Genomic DNA, 19041 nt, shown 5'->3' with positions numbered 1-19041 from the left:
GCTTAAAAATGTAAAAAAGCAAGACATTTTTGGAAAGTTAGTGTTTCCGACTATTCTTAGAAAATTTTTGCAATTTTGTTCGTGTTGGCTTGTAAATTAGACTTGTTTCGTTTTATTTGAGTACATGCATGACCATATTTTAAGTTTGGATGAGAACGTTAGAGAGAAAACAAGTTGTATCTAAGCTCAGGATAGGATTGTTATTCTCAAGGTTTTGATCATAATCGATTGCTTATAGGGTTTCTCACTTAAGATATCTACTTGCCTACTGTTGATGGATGCTTTGGGCTGTCAAGGGACGTTGTTTCTTATCGTATTGCTATAATAGAATTCTTTTAGGTTGCATAGAGTGTCTAAGCTATCATCTTGGAAGAGTTTAGTATGGGCAATTGACTTAGATGTAGTGTTTATAACCCGAGGGTGTAGCTATAGTTGTACAGATTCATTCAAGTGTAATATACAAGGTTTGTTGGAATCTTTCTATCTTCCATTTGTCTTGATTCTTTTCTTGAACCCCTATGGTTTATGGCTTGACACATATTTCCCCTCGATAGTGGTGGGGTTTCTCGGTAAGGCTCTTGGCTTTAATGGATGTCGTCGAAAGTCGAATGTTGGTTTCCATGTTTACTCACTAGCATCATAGCCCTTACAATGAACAAGGAATTCAAGCCTTTCATAAGAGATTCTAGAATTAAGGATAGTCTTGATCTCATAGTTTGGTTGACCTTTGATTTCAATAGGTGGTGGTGGTTGTAAGTTCCTTACCCTTATATATTAAGAAAGTATGGCAAGGCCTCATAGATTTAGATATGAAATATTGGATGAATTCTCATGAATTCTAGTAAAATTGGAGCTGATAAGTGAGCAGATTTAGTTGGCCAATAACCTTGAATGGCTTAAGTCTTTGAATAATCCAGATTTTGGGAGATGTGAGAAGAATATAAATCTCGTCGCAAAAGCCAAACTCAAGATGTTACACTTATTGTTAATCTACATTGTTTTTATATCTTTCTTAGGCTTGTTGAATATTTGGGAGCTAGGAATAGCCCTATTTGTGAGAGGTCTCTCCATTGAGAAACATGTTAGGCTAGGAGGTGGTAAGATGTCAGGGGGGCTTTGGTTGTAAATTTCTTATGCACCTAAGACCTACCTAAACGCCTACAAGCCCAAGATGGTCTTCTTGGAAGGTAAATCAGACACTTGAAGACTGACACTAGAAGTCTATTAGGTGACCTTAGTATATGTAGAGACCCAAATGGTTATTGATCCTTGTGGGCTAGGGTTAGAACCTTCCCCTTGAGGTGGAATCAAGAAAGTTTAGGTGACAAACTCCATGGTATTCCAAGGAGTCCTTGTTAGCTTTGCTTAAAAGTATCTCATGGACTACGAAAAATCGAGCCACTGAAGGTTCTTCAATTGGGCAAACATAGATAGAGCCATGAGATATATATTGGGATAATACTAATTTACATATCAATTTCACATAAATAGACATTGAATACACATGATATAAAGGATATACATATAGTGATCCCCAAGGAGGAAAGCAATGGTAGGATGCAAGGTAGAAAATATGAAGTGCAAGAGGGTTAAGAGAGAAAAAAGCACACAATAAGTTTTGTGGGTACAAAATATGGAGTGTAAGAGGGTTGAAAGAGAGAAGTAGAAAAGAGAGTTTTGTGGGTGTATAATGAATTGGAACACTTGTTTTTTTATTATCTTCACTTATATATCATTATATAGTATGTACGTATAGAAGGAGGACCTACCCATTGGACTTTACCCCCGTAACCTTCCACTTAAAGGCCAATATGCTTTTATGGACATATAAGATGAAAGTGAAGATATTATCCAATATACATTAGCACTCTACAATGTGAAAAGTGAAGGTAAACTCTTTGTGAATGAGAGGACTTGCAACGTTATGGTCCATATAGATATTGAAAAAATCAATGCATTTGTCCTTAAGCACCTCCTTGATGAAGTTGATACTTCACCTCAATGTGCTTTGTCTTTACTCGAAGGACAAGGTTTCATGCCACTTGAATGGAAACTTGAATATAATAGGGAAATGTAGGCACCTCTTGTACAATATTCAAGTCACCTACTAGAGGAATAAGCCATGTAACTTCCTTTGCAAGCCTCAATGGCTCTAAAATACTCAGCTTTAGTGATCAATAAAGTTGCACATGGTTGTAATCGAGAGGCCCAAGAGACTACATCGCCTATGAAGTGAAGACAAAACCTATAGAAAACCTCCTAGAGTCTACACTCTAGGAGGTAGATATCTATTCTTGGATATGTAGATGCTACAAAAATCAACATCTACATATCCAAGAATAAATACATCCTTCTTTTTAAAGTGTATGCACATAGCCCTAATGCCATTCAAGTATCTCATGATACTCTTCACTACCTCCCAATGCTTCTTGCTAGGGTTTGCCATATACCTACTAACCACTCCCACAACATATGTAATATCTAGAAGCATAGCAGCCATGGCATTCATCAAGCTATCAATTATAGATGTATAAGAAACCTTAGCCATTTTAGTCATGTGCTCATCAAACTTAGGGTTGTCCTCTTGGATATAGTTCAAATATGGAGGTAATGGAACATTGATTGCCTTTTTCCTCTCCATATTAAAATGCTTCAATACCTTTGTAACATATTTCTTTTCACTTGTATCCCACTCGATGTGCATGCCAAGAATGTGACCAACATTTCCTAAGTTCTTCATGTCAAAGAATGTTCACTTCTCTTATAGTTTTGCTTTAAGTCTAGGGTTTATTTCGTTTTTATAATAAAAATATATTACTTAATTGAATCCATTGATAGAAACATAGTTTAATATTTTAATAAAGAAATACATATTACTAATTTTTTTTCTAACACAGTTAAATTTTTTAAAATAATAAATTTATTTTTAAAATATAAATGTATAAATTTAATATGCAACTAAATTGCAAACTTGGGCTTTCTCATGGTCATTCAAGCCTATGAATGCTCCCTTGTTATTCTAGGGGCATCCATGCATCTCCATATATGATTTTTGTAGAGCTACAAAGAAATTGAGATTCCTAGATTGAGGGGAGCTAAAGTTTTATGCAAATGCATGATGGGATGGATGAAGTTTTGCTTACAATAGTGAGTAATGGTCATGATATACTAGTACACCTCCTTGGAGTGATAACATGTAGTTCTTCTCAACTGCTTGTCTACTTCATACATCCCTATTTAATTTGTACTAGAGAGGGTCATTTAGGTTGGAAATTTTTAGACAAGTATACACACATAAGCAAGCTATTTGTAGATTAGTATAAAGCCTTTTAATGTAGGCCTAGAGTAAGCCTTGAAAAACATAGTAATATTAGTTCAGCCTTTGTTGAAGAAAGTTTGTCTCTAATTTAACTAGGATGTTGATGTACTCCATAGGATTGAGGGTTTCAAGCTTTTGGGTGGTCTTTGCTTTAATCTAGGATGTTGATCTACTCCATAGGGTTGAGGGATTTAAGCTTTATTGCCTTATACTGAAGCCTTGGTCAATGAAAGGAAGGGGAATTCGACAACTGATGCCTGCTTAAGGCTTGTACATGTTTAAAACTAAAAGGGATCCTAGTTAGTAAAGGGTAACTAAAAGGTCTTAGTTAGAAAAAGACAAAGGGTCGTCATATGAAAATAGGAGGCACATTTAAGTGATTTGGTGGGGTTGCATTAATATTGAGAGGCTACTGGTATAGTATAAGGTAGTTGACAATCTTGGAGCTAATATGGTGGTGCAATAGGAGAGATACCTTGCTAAGATGAGGTTTGGCGACCATATGATGGATGAATGCAGCTAGAGGTAGCAAGTGGTGGTTTGGGATTAGTGATGGCAACCTATAGCCATCAATGTTTTCTAATTCTCCTCTCTTCACTCTTAGGCAAAACACTTGCTCTTCCACTACCACCATTTGAAGGGGGTTTTCTTGTTAAGAGTCATGATTTTGGTAGCATAAAGTCTCATCATCATCTATTCTCACTAGTCTTTGACATAAAAAGAGATTTGTGGAATTCATGAACCAATTAGTGCAATTCCTCATTAGACAAAATCTTGATGCTTGATGTTTTTGATGTGGACATATAGACCAATCATCTTGCTTTAATACTAATGATGTACTTTTATTCTTTCAAGAGTACCCTTCTATATAGGGAATAAAACTATCTCTCACCTACTCAATTCATAATCTAGCTTTGAGCCACAAAGTCTCTCTCTCTCTCTCTCTCTCTCTCTCTCTCTCTCTCTCTCTCTCTCTCGCCATCCTTAAGAGCACCTACACCCTTCTATTTAGGGAATAAAACTACCTCTCACCTTCTTGATTCATACTCTAGCTTTGAGCCACCAAGTCTACCTCTCTCTCTCTATCCTCAATAAAGCAAAGAAACTAGGAAGACCCAAAGTTTATGGTTGACTCTCCTATGGTCACCTTCTTCATTGTAGTCCCTCTATTGAAGAGAAATGTACTTGGCCATATGATCCAAGTGAATGGTGCTTGTGTGCCAAGCTCTCAATAAATTGCCAATATGCTCCATTCCACACCTCCAAAAGGACGTGGAAGAGAAATAGAGAAGAAGAAGGCATATTTTTCTACCTCATTAATCTCTTACACACTCATTCACTCTTCAAGAATGGATGTGGAGTTAAAAAATAGCCCATATGTTATGCAAGATGGACTGAAGAAGATAGAGGAGATGAATAGAAGCAATAGAGGTCTTATCTCTCCAAGTATATATATGTGTGTCTCTCTCTCTCTCTCTATGTTATTATTAGTCATCTACAAGATGGAAAAGGAAAAATATAATAAATCAACATAGAGATGTGAGAGAGAAATGAAATGAAATGATTTGTTGTCATTTGCAAAAGGAAAAAGTGACTTATAAGAACATGAGCTACAACAATCTATGTGATGATACAACTACCCAAAAACAACAATACATGTAAATGAATAGTAAAATAAAGCTAAGAGCTATAGTGCTAACATTTATAGAAGACCCTAGCTAATGCAATCAAGAGTGATAAAGCCTAGTGTACATGGATGAAGACTAGGAATATCATGGAGGTACATGAAACCTATTGCTCTAGCAATAATGATATTGTATCCTCATATACATGTCATTGATGCCTCGGTCAAGGTCTCGAAATCCAGATTGTTCCAATTAAACCACTCAATTAATCAAAGAAGTTAGTCAAAGCCCTTAGTGTTGATATAGGTTGTGGCTATGTTGGAGTTTCCTCAGTGCTCCTTCTAGATGTAGTTTGAGACTAGGAATCCTTTGGAGCCCCTTGGGCCTCTCTCCTAGAGAAATCTATAACCTATCATTGGGTAGGTCCTTGATGTCATGGGGATTTTCTCCTGGGGAGTGTCTCTCTAAGTAGTCATATCTCAAGGAGAAAGAGGCCAAGGTATTGCTATGATCAATGTAACCCCCCCAGATTGTGGATAGTGGTTTGAACATATCTTTGGAGAGAGAATGAAAGAACCCCTAAATCTCATAATATGATGGGCAATGGCAAATGTAGTGCTCCTTTGTCTCTAGCTCTAGCTTATATATCTAACATATGTACTTCTCTAGGGGTATGGATCTATATTTTCAATCTCAAGCTTTAGCTAATGTAAAAAGGTGTAAAATTGGTCAATATCACTTTGAATCCTATGGAAAGAGTGCATATTCGTGTATTTTGCACAAAAAATAAAGCCATAATCTGTGTTATGGAGAAGACGCTCTCGGTAGAAATCCACGTTTATCCCTAAATCCTATACTACTGCCAACCTTATCCTTTTGGTATCTAGTTGAATGAGGTCCACTATGATGGTCTTCCAAATCTCTAAGCAATTGAGAGTAAGACATGGCGTATTAAGGAAATATCAAAAGGGGGTAGTCTATCTATGCTAAAGCCATGTATCTCAAAACAAACTTGTCACATGAATCATGTGGTGGCAGGACTTGCTTGAGCTATTGCATCAAACACATACAATACATGTAAGAAGAATCTCACTCAAGAATACAAGAATAGAGATGGATGCCAAAACACTTTCTTGCTAGTTTTTCTTCCTTATTCTTCTCACAATACAATGTACACAAATCATAGCTATATATACAATATAAAGGCAAGTGGCCTTCTAAGTCAAACAATGCATAGTTGACTATACTAATCGAATGGCATTATAACTATGCTAGTTGTAAGTAGGTATAACTAACCAAATATAACAAGGGATAAGTTTGTGGCCATGTGAGAATCAAAATGACCACCAATGTGCTAAGTGTACACATGTAGATCCATCTAACCTGTTGGTCCATCATCAATGTCTGTAGGTGTTGAGCTTGCCCTCTCAACACTCCTCCTCAAGCTAAATTGCATCTCTATAACTCCAAATATGCCATTAAAATCTTCAAAGCTTCTCTATACCCAATAGCTTCATGAAAATCTTAGCCACTTGATTGTGTGCGCTTACATATACCAAGTCGATCTCACCTACAAGTATTTTCTCTCTAGCAAAATGGTCATGCGTCTCAATGTGTTTTGCCTTAGCATGGAAAATTAGATTTCTAGCCAATTTTATTCTACTCATGTTGTCACAATGAATGACAACAAGGACTCAGAAATCCATATCCTTGTAAATAAGCAACCGATTAATCAAAATCTGTATGTGTATTCTTGACTTTCTAGAGTCATAAGTCCTAATCGCATTGAATTTAAACCTCATAATTCCTTCATTTCTAACCTAGAAATGCCAACTTGCTTTGATTATTCACTCTTGGCCAATGATGTACATGAGAGTCCTCTTGAAAAATATGTAGCCGAGCCTAGCAAAATCACTCTCACTTTGCCAACAAAATATAAGTTTAGGTTGGCTACTAACATCTGGTAAACGAAATGATAAATAACTTTTGAAATCTGAGGAATTTTGTGACTTGCACTTGATAAGGGAAGGGTCTTGTGTAATTCATGAGTAATGTAATCACTAAAAGTTAAAAGGAAAAAGGAATTTAGGGCACTCTCTTACCTTTGTTATTTATATGGGAGAACTTTCATATGATGTTTCCCTTGGTATACCAGGTTGGCTCGCAGTCTAGCCTACCCTTGAGAGAGCATGTGTTTCACTTGATGAATTGAATATTTACACCCCCACAATATGAACTCTTTTATGCACAATAAGGGAAGCAATATATGGGTTGGTATCATACATCTATCAATTACTCCATATACGTTGATTGCATTGGTAACCTTGAGTGTAAGTTATGGAGGATCCATTGGGCCAAGAAGCTCAACATAGTCGGACTTTTTACTTTCTATCCAGATCCTCTAGGGCCTATTGAATTTCATGAGGGAGAGGAGATGACCCAAGCCGAGTGGATTTATTGTAGGATTATCTGGGTCATCCTATCCAACAATATTGTTTTTGCACATAGGTCCTATTCTTCTAGTTATCAGGTGGAGGGATTTTTTGATCTTTCTACCAAGCATCTAGCCCTAGATATTCATAATGAGCCACCTAAATTTGAGGCTATCTTTGTCCAACTGTACATGGATGATTTGTATATTATATGACTTTTGAGTCAAAAAAATATTGCATATAAATAAATAAGTAATGTAGTTGGGTTTCTTCTATTTTTATTAAGTTATGTATCTATAATTATGTTAAATTAATCTACCTTATCACATATAGATTCAAAGCAAACCTTGGCATGACTTCTTGGTTTTTTATACATGTATCAATTTGCTATGCACTTAGTGGATTATGCTTGGTGAAAAGATTTTGTGAAGATATTGGAAAAGTTATATTGTCCCCTTGGATACTATTAAGAAAGGTGATGGACTTGTTATGGCGACTATTACTTTATTGATAATGAGAGATTAGCTTATCTAGAAATAAACTAAAGAGAATTCACTAGATGGAAGAACTCAAGCTTGTCAGGACATTTCTGTTTGAAGAACCACATGTAAAAATCAATATAATTGTCAATGATAAAAGTATTTATCAAGGTCAGTATCTCTACGATCGCATTACTGATATCTTATCTCCTAATAGAATAGCTCATCTAGATAGACCATAAGAGAATGACTACATTATCAAGGGATTTCATGATCAATCAAGCCATTATTGACTTCTTATAGTCCATGAAAAACCACTTTTATACAAAGAGATTCCCATATCCAAGTTCCACAACTAAAAGTATTTTTCAGAATATATCAAGAAGCTCTCTTCAATAAGCTATTCTACATATCGAGGCAATAAAATTTAAGCTTTTGATGTTGTCAAATATCTTATCATGAATGATATTATCTAAGGTTATCATACATCTTTCACGTATCCCCACCACCAATTTCTTTAGTCGATCAACAAGAATAGAAATTTCTATTAAAGCAAGGCGACAATGAAGGTATAAAGATAGAAAGAAATGATGAAACTTGGATTGAACAAATGGAATACTATTTTTCCATAGTTGGTACAAGTGTAGCTAATCAAGTAATGATCACCCGATTACACCTCACTAGGGAGGTCTGATTATGGTGGAAACAATGGTGTCATGACGAGGCTATCACTAAGACATCCCAACCATGGTGGGAACAAATCAATATAGCTTTCTAAGAAAGATACATGTTTCCAACCTATCAAATCCATAGAATGGATGAGTTTTTAAGCCTAAGGCAATAGGGACTAATGGTGTAAGGATATTGCTCCTATTTTTTGTCCCTTCTAAAGTACAACCCAAGAATGACTATGATGCAACTAGCACATTCATGTCAAGGATTAATTCCACCTCTGAATGGGAAACTAAAGGCCATGAAGCCTTTTGATCTTTGATCTTGAATATATATTGTTATGAGCTCAGCCTTTGATGGAATCTCTCTTAAGAAGGAACTTTCGTGCTATCCCCATCCACCCGAACCATGGAATTTCCTATCTAAAGAAAGCTAGGGTCAATCTTCATATGGAAAATAGGGGCCACCTCAACCTTATCAATAATGCCCCTAATTGTCAAACTAACAACAACAATCCTTACATTGAAAATCCCAACCCAAGAGCCCACCAACTAGGTTTATTTTTATGTAAACAGTTAGGCCATTTTAGGGCTCAATTCCATGCGGACCCTGAAGAACCATCATGGCTTAGCAAGTATGTAGATGTGTTTTCCAAAGATTTAACCAAACTATGGCCTAGTTGTGATGTAGATCATGAAATTAAATTAACCCCAGGGGCCAAATCGGTAGCAAGGAGGCCTTACAAAATATCTATTCCCAAGGGCATTGAATTAAATGAACAACTTAGACAGCTCCTAGAATAAGGATTTATCTTACCAATCAATTCATCTCCTATACTTTTTCAAAAGAAAAAGGACATAAATTTAAGGCTTTGCATCAATTATCATGGGCTAAATTAGGTAACCATTAAAAATAAATATTTGATTACATGGATTGATGAGTTACTCGATGATAGGCTTCAAGGAGTAAGGCTATTCTCAAAAATTGACCTAAGGCTAGAATACTACCGAATCTACATTAAGGACAAGGATATCCCAAACACTGATTTGAATACAAGTATGGCCATTTTGAATTGAGTGTAATGTCCTTTGGATTGACTAATGCACTAGCTTCTTTCAATAGATTACTTTTTACCCCACCTTGCGCTCATGTGCGGGATGGTGGTTCATTAAAAAAAAAACCCAACCACCAAAAAACCAGTCCCCAACCACCTGCGTTCCCTCCTCTCTCTCTCTTCTTTCTTTCTTTCTTTCTTCCTTTCCTTCTGCTTCTCTCTCCTCCCCCCTCTCTCTCACTGCCTCTCCAAGTTCACCCTCCTTCCTCTTCCCCTAAGACCTCCACCCTCTCCCACCTTGCCACCCCTCTTCCTCCACCCTTCTCCTCCCGTGGCTTTGTCTAGTTTTGCCGCCTGCATCGCCCACCCACTGAACTGCCATGCGCCTCATTGGCCATCTTGCTGTTGCTTGCAATGCCTCCCTATGCCCGCTGGCTGCCTTGTGCCTTATTGGTTGCCCTACTGCCCGCCCGCCCGCCTTCGTCCACCCTCCATTGCCTCCTTTTGTCCTCCCCTCCTCCAAATCCCTCCTCTATTTGCCCTTTTTTCAACTCACGCCCCTCCTCCAACTTCTTCCACCCTCTTCCCCCCTCCACCATGCTCCCAAACCTCCCTTCCTCCCCCACCTTGCCAACTCTCCCCCCAACCACCCACCTCCCCTATTGAACCACCCCCCAACCAAACCTCCCATTCCTTTCACCGCTTAAGCCCCCCTTCCCACCCATTTCCCTCCCACCCACCCCTTCATCACACCTGCCCCTCCCATAATCCTTGTACCAAAAACCAAAGTACCAAAACCTAACAAAACACAACCACAATCATATAAAATTGATATTATAAATTTTAAAAAATAAAAAACAACACAACAAAAAAGATAAAAATCACAATCAAATAAAAAAATAAAAAAATTAAATAAATAAACAAAATTAAAAACTAATACATTGCCCTATCCTTTTGTTCTTCTTCTTTGCATTGCTATTACTTGTTTATTTTATTATTATCTAGGAGGCCGACTCTTTGCTAGTCAACCTATTATCCTCTTGCTCATGGATTTTCTATTGCTGTGGATTTTTGGATGTGGGGTTTGCACTCCTTGCCATCGTGTGGGTGTCCACACACCTCCAGGTTCATCTTCTTTTCCCTTGTTCATGTGCACCATAACACAAAATAATTTGTAAATAAAAGTAATCCTACCGTTGCACCCACAAAATGAACATACAACACCACTAATTTTGTAGTTAAAATCAACCTAATTGTTAAATTGTAAAATGAACCACCGCAATTGCACGAGCGCATGGCATAGTATCCACATGTTTTGTCAATCGGTCTTATCAGTCCCTGTCTTTTCCGTTTGTTAGTCAATGGTTCTATTATGAGTCTATTTTGATCTGCTTGTTCTATTCAGTGTTCCGGTATGATTAAGTTTAAATTTAATTTGACTGGTTGATACATGGTTTTAGGGTGCATGTATTTTTGCATATCGTGAAGCTTTTAGTCGCATGTGTGCATAGGTCATGTCAAAATTTTTCTATACAATGTGGTCAGCTTGGGGAAGTTTGGTCGAGTCATGTCTATCTTCTAGTTTTCTTCCTGATATTCATCTTAGTGGTGGACTATGTGGATTTTGTAAAAACTCACTCTTTTTCCTAGATTTTATGTTTGTGTGGGTGTTATCCTATGTGGTCCGAATAGCATCTCCCTCCACTTCACCAATAGTGGTTCAACATGGACTATGGGCCCATGATTACTCCCTCCTTCTGAAAGCTGATTGTATCCATCGGGCTTGTCGTTGTCCTCAAGTTTCTGTCAGTGGATGCAAAAATTTGCTATTCCTTCTTGGCATCTTACAATAAATATTATGCTTATCTTTTGCTAATATCACCAAGGCATTGTTCTTACCCCTTTCCACCTCCTTTGTGCCTAGTGGTAACCAACTTCTCATAGTAGAAGAGATCATTGTCCTTTTACAGAAGAAGATTTCAACCCCCTTAATACTTAACAAAGTTATTAACAACTCAAGGATGTCACAACCTATCTCTTCTCTTGTATGGAAGCAATTGTGTTGATCCCTATAGGATCACTTCATGGGTGTCGGCGGGTAAGCTTGCATCAAAGTGCCTATCCAAAGAATTATTCACTGCATTTTGTCAAGATACTTGAAGGTGTCACATTTCATTGGGTAGTATTTCTTTTGGCTAAAATGGACCATCACTTCCAATATGTTAGGAAAGGTTAGCTTAGAAATATGTCACATTTAATTGGGTAGTATTTCTTTTGGCTAAAATGGATCATCACTTCCAATATGTTAGGAAAGGTTAGCTTAGCAACGTGTCATATGGAGCTTTTCTCTAGAAGGTTATTACTCTTGCACCTCCTCCAGGTGGAGTGCTAGTACTTGATCTTGCCACTCTTCTGAAGAAACCTCCACCTCCTATTTCCTCTCCTCGTCTAATGCAACTAAACTCTAGTTTTGAAGATGTGCCTCATACTAGGTTCCCTCAGATGTTTACATAATACAAGGGGTCCTTCTAGTCCTCCTCCTATTCCAGATCCTCCTGTATAGGAATTTGCTCCTACTATTTCTAACAACTTTCTTCCTTGTTCCTTTTTTGTATAAATCTATTTGTAGCCCAATGGGAAGGACAATTAGATTCGCATATCCCTTCCTCTTTGTAGACAATGTTATCTGGACCCATGCTTTCATAGTTGGTTTCTAGTGTCTAGTCTATTATGGAAACCTCCATCACTTCCTGTCTTTAGTCCATCTATATAGATGTTTACACCTCTTAGCAAGCAAGACAAGGTGGACTTCCTGACTAGTCAACTTATCAAGGCTTTGGAGGATCTAACGTTTGAGAGAGCTACCTTGAGTGACATTTATAAATAGATGAGTGTGGCTATAACTTTAATGGATTCATAGAAAGCCACCATTAAAGAGCTAGAAACAAAGATCACTACTTTAGAGGAGGAGAATGTGTCAATAACTATAGAGAAAAATTATGCTCTTGAGAAGATGATAGCATTTGCCAGTAAGCTTTGTATATGTGAGAGTTAGTAATAACAACACTCTCAGGAAACTATAGAGTCGTAGAAGAAGCTTATTGAAGAACTACATAGTAAAGTAGCTTATTGAAGAACTCCATAGAGTCGTAGAAGAAGCTTATTGAAGAACTCCATAGTAAAGTAGCTACCCTTTTTGTACCTCCCCTAGCTCCTATGGTCTCTTCTGTGTTGTCTTCTAAAGAGGAGCTTGACCATAACAAAAGGCTAAGTTACGTGATGGTTTCTCTACTAGGGTTGAACGCCTTCAATAGCCCATGAACTGTGTCCAAGTTGATTTTATTCATTATGCTGAATTGGTATCACCTCTATATATTTTTTGGATTAAGTATAATCAACAATGCTTAGACTTGTATATTTCCCTGAGTAATATGGATTTAGAACCTTTGGAGGATGGGTGGTAGAATTTGTGGTTTGCAGACTTGGTGAAATCTGTGTTTGATAGATTTGTGGATGAGCTGATTTCTCATGAGAGGCACAATTACTTTCATGTATCTTAAAGGAGATTTGCAAATCTGTGATGAGGAGGACATGAATGTTTATGTGGGTAATGTGATCTTACACTCTCTCATGTATGTACATTCAGTTGAGATGACTTTGGGAGATGGCTTGAGAAATTATCATTAACAAACAACTTGGTGTAGAGGACATGTGTAGCATCCTTCTTTGGAGGATGGTGCCATGGATCTACGTTGGAAATGGAGTGTTCTTCATAAATCTAATATCTAGCCTTTACGCTCTCAAGTATTAACACATATTGTGGATAATCCTTTATTCATAGATGTATTATTCCAAACTTTCAAATTCTGTTGTTCTATTTATCCTTATGATCCCAATGATCTCCTTTTCTATTCCCTTGTTTCCTATTGCCTACGTTTGTATGTCTTCATTATAAATTCTAATCCAAATACCATTCCTATCTTATCTTTTACTCCTACTAACTCCCCTCAAATTCCTATTTTTACAAGTTGTCCATTCATTGCAAATTCTACATCTTTTCCTATCCTTTTTGAACCTCCCCCTATTGTTCCACCTATTCCCTATATTTTTTCAGCAGAGTCAATTCAAGCATCTTTTCCTCCTTTGCTATCATCATTGTCCCTTCAATTATCATCTTTTATGATTTGTCTTACCCACCTTTGCAACGTTCTCCTATTATTTCAATACCCCTACCTACTGAATATGTCAATCTTCCTCCACAATCTGTGATGGATACTCTTGGATATGATAGTGATATCCTCCGTCAATGGCAGTTGGATGTTACATGATTCTTTGTGACAAGACCATTGACCTCTCATTCATGGGTCTTGGGAGAGTCCTTCAGCATTTTAAACTCCTATCTTAATTTTTCTCAAGTGCATGCTTAGTTTGGGGATACCTCTGTATGTCTTGCAACTCATTTTTTTTGGTATCTTGCCTTCATGTATCAATTGTCCAATCTGAATACACGAAAGATAATACCAATTTGCAAATTAATCCTAATGAGGATGTAATAGTGGCTCAAAAGGATGTATTGTACTGCTTTGCATAGGCTTTTCCTACTAGATTCATTATCATATTGGAAAGGATGTGTTGTCTTCAGTTTCTCCAAAATGTGCCTATATACTTTGTCGATGAGAGCAAAGCCTTGGAACGTCTCAAGCTTAGTATAAAGTTTAAGAAGAAATATCTTTGTCTTACATAGAAGTGGAGTATGTATTTTATTATATCTTTATTTTAAATGAAAAATTTCATTCTTTTTGCTCTCCATTTTTTGAAAGCATGTGCCATTCAGACTACATCATTGTTGTGTATATGTGAGTTCCGTGTTCTATATTTTGTGATGTCTGTGTGAGGTGTGTGTGTTTTATCCTTGTCATGTGGAGATGAAGTTGAAGCTGAATATATTCAAAGGTATCCGGTGGTTGAAGTTAAAGATCTTTTGGAAGATTATGTGCCGAGATGCAAAGAAAACTCTTATATCCTTTATTGGTTTGAGTTTATTGGTTTAATTATTAAAGAAATGTTTCGTAGTGGTTATGATTTTTCTTTCATGGATTTGTTCAAGCTAGAGTTGATGATTGAAAATGTTTATTATAGAGCTTTTATTCTCTTTTTTCAAGGTCGTGAGGATCCTCCTTGATTAAGTATGAGGATATATTGAGGAGTGAATTGATTTTTTTTTGGAGCTAAAATTTCTTGTTTTTAAGAGCTCAAGGTTTGATTTTGTGGTTGATTGATTGGTTTTTGGATGGTTTGGAAGTTTTTTGAATTGTTTTGGAATATACTGTGTGTTGAGAAACACGGATCTAGAGCTATGCTAGCTATGGCGGACGAAGGTTATACACATAAAGCATGACTGAGATAAAGGATTGTAACTCAAGTGAATTAGGTTCCAAGATAGATTAACTTGGACTCATAAACACAATCTTGAGTGTCACAAAATGATGTACCTTACCTTGAAAATAGAGCCAAGTACATTCTTATATAGCTTTTGGATGGTTTCACTCTTCCTCATTGTGCTTATGGGATTTAAGACATCTCTTCCTAGAGCATACATCATTTGTCTATCTTCCATACAAAGCTACTTATGGGCAAGCCTCTTTTGGGCACACATTCAGTCTCTATGGGCATACATCTGGCCTTTATTGCCAAGCATCATTTGCTATTCTCAACACCCCCCCTCAAATGATGAGTCTCTACCCTTGCTGGCTTTTATGGCCTTTATGGCCAAGCATCATTTGCTATTCTCAACACCCCCCCTCAAATGATGAGTCTCTACCCTTGCTGGCTTTTGCCCCCCTTGCATGTGAACATGGACCAGGAGACTAGCTCTTTGGTAGCCTAGTCAAGTTAAGGCTTGAAACTTTACATCTTGGTAGGGTTTTTTACATCCACTATGGGAAAAATTCTTTGTTGTTAGCAGTGTAAATTTCTTCATTGCTTCTTTGGCAACCTTTGCTTTTCTTGATCTTCTGGGTGTCTTTGATATTCTTGGACTCCTTGGTTTCCTTAGTTATTTTCGTCTTCATACTCTTTACTTTGATTTTTGTTATGCTTTTTATCCCTTTTGTTGATGCGTGATACATGCTTTCACTGATGGGTACGTGGCCTTATCTTGAAAAGCTCTCTTTGACATGCATGGCATAGATCTTTGGACACATACATTTTAGGATTTTCTGAGTAGTGCAATGGCTTGTGAATACAAGATAGATACACGTTTCTTTGGATAGCATTGGGGTTTGGAGTACATTGACATGTATCTATCTTGTGCATACAAGATAGATACATGTTTCTTTGGATAGCATTGGGGTTTGGAGTACATTGACATTGGATATTTTAGAGTGATGTAGGCAAACCATTTCAAGTGTGGGAAGGTCTTACCAATCGGCTTTTAGCTCAATGGTAGTGTCTAATCCCAATGTGGTTTCACAAGAAGATGCTAGTAGTGATTTGATCAATAGAGCATTTGCATATCACGACTCTTTTGAGTGTGAACTACGTGTTAGAGTGAGTACACCAATGGATTCAAACACTATGAGTGTGAACAATGCTTATAGCTCATTGATTTGGGAAGTAAGTGTAAAAAATGGGGGAATTTTAACCTTAGTAGATAGGGTTTTAATTAAAAAAGATAATGCAGTCGTGAGTAGCTTCTGGCGCAATCGTGAGCAGCTTCTGGCGCCGTTTTTTTTCATCTCCTCCTCTCGATGTGCTAATGATTTTGCTGCTTGTGAAGAGAAGGGCCTTATGTAGCTCGCAATCTGATTTATTTTCTAGATTGTTAGCTCTTTGAGTTGTCTTTATCATGTAGATGCTTGAGCTGGAATGCATTGACTGAGTTGACGAATCTCAGCAGCAGTGTCCTCTCTCACTTTGACTTTGACAACAACAGTCGTTCACAGCAGCGACTCAAGCTTGCCTTCTACACAAAAATAGGGTCCAACTCAAGACATCTGTTAGCATCCTTCAGGTAGTGCACCAAGCTTAGACCGAATCTGAAGGTATAATTTGAATTTCTAGATCTTTGATTGCTTTTGCCTCTCTCTCCTTCACTTCCTCTTCGCTTACTGCCACTCTATTGGCAGCATCAATTTGAGCATAGCATTTTCTAACACCCTCTACCAATTGAAAATAGGCTCCCAAATTGGCTTCAATTCCTCTCACTAGAGAGTCTCTCTCTCTTTCTCCTATACCACCAAGCTGATTCTACTCCTTCTAAGCTAAACCACTATCCTTATTGTGAGGACCAAAAAATGAGGTAGTAGAAGTAGAAGAGAGAATGGGTGTGGCTAGACATAGCTCACCATGGCTATGGTACCATGTTGAGAAACATAGATCTAGAGCTATGCTAGCTATGGCAGACGAAGGTTATACACATAAAACATGACTGAGATAAAGGAGTGTAACTCAAATGAATTAGGTTTTCCAAGATAGATTAACTTGGACTCATAAACACAATCTTGAGTGTCACAAAATGATGGTACCTTACCTTGTTCCAAAAATTTTCTCTCTTTCCAATGACTTTGTTGGGCTCATAGATAATGAAACCATCTTTACCCATAGGAGACAACACTTCTAAAACTTGAATGGATGGATCCTCATACTTCTATAATGAGAAACATGGAAGGTATCATGGATATGCATTGAAGAAGGTAAGTCAAGTTTATATGCAAGCTCTCCAACTCTATTAAGGATTTGATAGGGCACATAGAACCTATAAGCTAGTTTGTTATGGCCTTCTTTCAAAGAAACATATCTAGACTTAGGCACTTTTAGAAAATCCCAATCGCCTTCTTCAAACTCTAAAGGTCTTGTTCTCTCATTAGCATAAGCCTTCATGACATATTGTGCTTTGAGAATGTTCTCTTTACATTGATTCATCAAATCTTCCATTTTCTCAAGTTTAGCCCTAGCTTGTGGATTCACGTTATCATGGAAAAGGGTAGAGGGTATTTGCACTTTGTAATTATAAAATTATAATTATAAAGCACTTCAAATGGCTATATGCCAATGCTTATATGATGAGTGCCATTGTAACAAAGTTAAACTAAATGTAGCCATTGGTTCCACAAGGCTTGAGTACCATGACAAGAGTGAGGAAGGTAAACTTCCAACCACTTATTGATGTGCTTTGTTTTCCCATCCGTTTGGGGGTGATATGATGTACTAGTAGTCAATTGTGTTTCCATAGAAGAGAATAAGATCTGCCAACATTTCCCCATGAAATTAGTATTATGATCGAAAACGATCTTTAATGGCATCCCATAGAGCTTGAAAACACCCTCCATAAATTGAAAGTAGCAAATGGGGCTTTCATTGGGATGAGATGGGCTAGTTTAGTCTACCAGTCCACAACCACATAAATGCTATTTTGTATATGCTCTATAGTAGGCAACCCCATGATAAGATCAATGCTTATGTTAGTCCACTTCCCTTAGGGAATGGGTATTGGTTGAAGCAAAACCACCATGCAGAAGCATGGAATCTTTATTTTGTTGACATGGTAAACATTTCATGACATAATTTGTAACATCCCACCAAATGCCTTCCAATAAAAGCTCTTATGGATAGTGTCAAATGTCTTGAACAACCCATGATATCCCACCAATAATGAGTAGTGTATTTCTTGTAAAATATTATTCTTGAATGATGTTTGGGGCATCAAATAAACCTATCTTTATTAGAAGTCCATTATGCCATTTAAATTTGAAATATCTTCACCTCTTTGTTGTTGAAATTATTTAATCATAGTAGTTTCTTGCTCATCAAGAAAATACTCCTCTTGGATGTCATGAATCCAATCTTTGTGTAGGGTAGATATTATGGAGAGTGAACATTCCCACATTCTTAAAAAAGCATCAACCACTATAATGTTTTCTTTACTTTCCATGTAGAAGATTTCAAAATCATAAGCTTAAAGTGTGGACAACCACCATCTTTGGTTTGGGGATAAAGTAGGTTATGAGAGGAAATATTTTAGTACAACATGATGATCACATTTAAGCTTAAAATGACTGCTATAGATATAGTGGTGACAATTTTTGATAGCATGAAGAATTGTGAGCATCTCTTGCTTATACACATGAAGTTGGTGCTCGTTGTCATCAAGTTTCCTAATTTTGTAGGCAATGACTCCATGATCTTGGTATAAACCAATCCATATACCTCTTCCACTTACACTTGCACATATAGTGAATTTCTTAGAGAAATCCAAACTTACCAAAATATAGAGTACCAAAAGAAAGCCTCTTTTTTCAATCGATCAGTCAATGGAGCCGTAAGATGCACAAAAATTTTAATAAAACTTTGGCAGAAAGATGATAATCCAAGGAATCCTCTCACAGATGTAGAATTAGTAGGGATATGCTAATCTTTCACACATTGCACCTTCTTTGGGTCCACTCTAATCCCACTCTCA

Source organism: Lygodium microphyllum, chromosome 1, assembly GCF_053477565.2.
Source record: "Lygodium microphyllum isolate KBCC chromosome 1, Lygodium_microphyllum_v1.1.10, whole genome shotgun sequence".
In the NCBI taxonomy this organism is placed as follows: domain Eukaryota; kingdom Viridiplantae; phylum Streptophyta; class Polypodiopsida; order Schizaeales; family Lygodiaceae; genus Lygodium; species Lygodium microphyllum.
Note: the sequence above shows the minus strand (reverse complement) of the source record.